Raw genomic sequence first — 4470 nt, 5'->3', positions numbered from 1 at the left:
AAGATGTGTGTGTGTCAGATGTGAGACAGGGTTAGGGTCCATTGGGATGCCTTTCATGATCAGGAAAGGGGCAATCAAACAAACTGGTTGCATGCTAATGTAAATGCGTGATTGATTTGTCTTCATATTGTCGTAAGGTTAGCTGCTTAGGTGTCAGCTGTGGCTCAGTGGGTAGCACTCTCGCCTTTGAGCCAGAAGGTTGTGGGTTCAAGCCCCACTCCAGGGACTCGAGCACAAAAATCTAGGCTAACACTGCAGTGCTGAAGGAGTACTGCACTGTCAGAGGTACCATCTTTCCGGTGAGACATTAAACCGAGGCCCCGTCTGCTCTCTCAGGTAGACATACAAGATCCTGCGGCACTATTTTGAAGAAGAGCAGGGGAGTTATCCCTGGTGTCCTGGCCAATATATATCCCTCAATCAACATAACAAAAACAGATTATCTGATTATCATATTGCTGTTTGTGGGAGCTTGCTCTGTGCAAATTGGCTGCCGCGTTTCCCACATTACAACAGCGACTACACTCCAAAAAGTACTGATTGGCTGTAAAGCTCTTTGAGACACCCTGTGGTCATGAAAGGCACTATATAAATGCACGTCTTTCTTTTTATTAGCCCAACGGAAAAAAGAGCTCATTAGTAAGAAAATCAGAAAGGTAACTGAAGGTATCGATGAGATGCAGTTTTTCTTACATTTTGATGTAACTATTTTATGTTGAAAAGTATGAATTCTCTAATAGTAAGGTTAAGAGACAATTCTAAAAGTGCCAAATTGAAATGATGATTCAGATTCTAAGGCTTCGATCTAGCTGAATACTGAGCTCAGAACTGTAATGTGTTTGAGTGTACCATCATCAGGTGTGGTTGTATTACATAAGAACATAAGAAATAGGAACAGGAGTCGGCCATTTGGCCCCTCGAGCCTGCTCCACCATTCAATAAGATCATGGCTTATCGGATCCTGGTCTCAACTCCATTTCTCCACCCGCTTCCCATAACCCTTGACTCCATTATCATTCAAAAATCTGTCTATCTCCACCTTAAATATATTCAATGACCCAGCCTCCACAGCTCTGTGGGCTTCACTATCTCTATCATCTCAGGAATCAACCTTCTCTGAACTGTCTCAATGTAAGTATATCAATGCAAGGAGACCAAAACTGTACGCAGTACTCTAGGTGTGGTCTCACCAATACCCTGTACAGTTGTAGTAGGTCTTCTCTACTTTTATACTCTATCCCCCTTGTAATAAAGGCCAACATTCCATTTGCCTTCCTAATTACTTGCTGTACCTACATACTAACTTTTTGTGTTTCATGTACAAGGATCCCCACATCCCTCTGTATTGCAGAATTTTGTAATCTCGTTCCATTTAAATAATAATTTTTATATTTTTCCTACCAAAGTCGATAACCTCACATTTTCCCACATTATAATCCATTTGCCAAATTTTTGCCCACTCACTTAGCCTGTCTATATCCCTTTGCAGATTCTTTGTGTCCTCTTCACAATTTGCTTTCCCAGCCATCTTTGTATCATCAGCAAATTTGGCTACATTACATTCGGTTCTTTCATCCAAGTCATTAATATAGAGTGTAAATAGTTGAGGATCTAGCACCGATCCTTGTGGCACCCCACTAGTTAGTTTGCCAACTTGAAAATGACCCATTTATCCCAACCCTCTGTTTTCTGTTAGTTAGCCAATCCTCTATCCAGGCTAATTTATTTCCCCCAACTCCCGTGAGCTTTTATCTTGTACAGTAACCTTCTACGTGGCACATTATCAAATGCCTTCTGGAAATCCAAATAGACTACATCTACTGGTTCCCCTTTATCCACCCTGCTCGTTACAAACCAAAGTACTGTACTTTATGCTTTACCTCAACATTTCAAGAACGTTATTGTATTTTTAGGAATAGAAGTAACATTGAATAATAAATAAAATTGCATCTTTTAAACAAAATGACAGGCGGACACTCAGTATTACAGCACTCTCATGGACAATCTTGTCGATTCGGGGGGGGGGGGTGGTGGGGATGATCATAGGTGTCAGTCGTGGCTCAGTGGGCAGGATCATTAAAACAGATTACCTTTGTCATTATCACCTTGCAGTTTGTGGGAGCTTGCTGTGCACAAATTGGCTGCCGCGTTTCCTACATTACAACAATGACTACATTCCAAAAGTACTTCATTGGCTGTAAAGCGCTTTGGGACATCCTGAAAGGCACTATATAAATGCAGGTCGAAGTCTAAGTGGGCCTGTTGGACTATATCCCATGTAAGGGTTTAGTATTTACAGGAGAGAGGGGAATTCTATGGGGAAAAATATAGAGAAAAGGAAATGGGATGTACACTCACAGAGAATGATGAGATATTATGTAGGGTTGGTTTCTTTCACAGCTGGGGGCGGGGGTCGTGGCCAAATTACTTCTGGTTGACAGTTTGGCGCTCTGTGTCCCAGCGGAGGGGTGGTGGGGTTGTTGACAGTCGGAGCACCATGTCTTGCACTGGTTACAGAGACACAAGGGCTGAAGGTGAAGGATTCGGCTGAAGATCAGAGTCTCAGGAACCAGGGGTCACAGTCTGAGGATCAGGGGTCACAGTCTGATGACCAGGGGGCACAGTCTCAGGGGTCACAGGCTCAGAACCAGGGGTCACAGTGTTAGGATCAGGGGTCACACGCTCAGGGGTCACATGCTCAGAAACTGCGGTCACAGTTTCAGGAACCAGGGGTCACAGTCTCAGGAACCAGGGGTCACAGTCTCAGGAACCAGGGGTCACAAGCTCAGGACCAGGGGTCACAAGCTCAGGAACCAGGGGTCACAAGCTCAGGAACCAGGGGTCACAAGCTCAGGAACCAGGGGTCACAAGCTCAGGACCAGGGGTCACAGCCTCAGGAAGCAGGGGTCACAGCCTCAGGAAGCAGGGGTCACAGCCTCAGGAAGCAGGGGTCACAGCCTCAGGAAGCAGGGGTCACAGCCTCAGGAAGCAGGGGTCACAGCCTCAGGAAGCAGGGGTCACAGCCTCAGGAAGCAGGGGTCACAGCCTCAGGAAGCAGGGGTCACAGCCTCAGGACCAGGGGTCACAGCCTCAGGACCAGGGGTCGACCATTTCAGACTGCGATGAGGAGAAATTTCTTCAGAGGGTGGTGAATCTTTGGAATTTCCTGCCCCAGAGGGCTGTGGAGGCTCAGTCTTTGAGTATAATCAAGGCAGAGACCGATAGATTTTTGCATATTGAGGGAATCAAGGGATATGGGGATAGTGCAGGAAAGTGGAGCTGAGGTCAATAAGATCAGGCATGATCTTATTGAATGGCGGAGCAGGCTCGAGGGGCCGAATGGCCTACTCCTGCTCCTAATTCTTATGTTATGTTCTTAAGCCACTTTCGGAATGATATATCAGTCGCTCGGCAGTCAGTTACCGTTAGGAGACCACCATTGGAGACAACTCAACTCTACTTTGGCACAATAACTGTGTGTGTGCAATTGGCCGCAGTAGAGTTGGAAGTGGCGGATATCTAGTTGGGGGGGTGAGGGGGAAGGTGGGTGGAGAAGGGGAGGCTCACTCACCAGTCCCACCTCCTCAGATGACATGACCATGACATGACCGTGGCAGGGTGGGGGTGTATTTGTGTCCCCCACCACCTGACTTTGCCCCTTGTTACCGAATCCCAGGAATTCCAAACTCCAGACTCGAGCCTGCCCCAAGAGCATCACCACGGGAGGTGACCCAGCCAGGCTGAATGAACAAATTCTGTCGACAGTCCACCACATTGTTTTTTTTAAACCAAGGCATTTATTGAGGTTATTTTGGGGGTTAAGCAATATACAACACATTGATTTAAAACATCGAAACCACAAATTTAAAAAAATAAGCCACGTAATTTTGCACTGGATATCTTTGGCGTGTTTAATTCCAGATACAGTTGGGTTTACATTCTCTGAACCTGGATGTAGAATCAATGAAACTGTTACTTTCTCAATGACATGCAACTCTCAACAAAAATAAAAAAAATGTGTCTTTGTTCCAGTTATGTAACAGTCCTGGCTGTCATTATCCTCACTCGAAGGTTAATGCTTGGATTCAATATACAGGCACAGACCGAGGTGCACCAATTAACAAGAATAAACAAACGTGCAAATGTCAGAGATATATAAAAACAAAACATCTGTGGCGAGAAAAGGTAGGTTACCATTCCGGGCACGGATCCCTTGGTCAGAAGTCCAGAGAATCCCAAGGGTTACCTATAACCAAGGTTCACTGCTCTGCTTCCCTCATCTCGGGAACCCATCCAGGAATTTTCTACTTTGATACAAGGGGATTTTTTTTTTTTTTTTGTTCCTGCAATGCCACCTCCCTTCCACTCGATGGCACCATAGAATCATAAGAAAATTCCGACACAGAAGGAGGCCATTATTCAGCCCATCGTGTCCGTGCCGGTCGAAAGAGAGCTACACAGCCTAATCCC

Source organism: Pristiophorus japonicus, chromosome 19 (genome assembly GCF_044704955.1).
Source record: "Pristiophorus japonicus isolate sPriJap1 chromosome 19, sPriJap1.hap1, whole genome shotgun sequence".
Classification (NCBI taxonomy): domain Eukaryota; kingdom Metazoa; phylum Chordata; class Chondrichthyes; family Pristiophoridae; genus Pristiophorus; species Pristiophorus japonicus.
The sequence above is the reverse complement of the archived record's forward strand: the minus strand, read 5'-3'. Positions refer to the sequence as shown.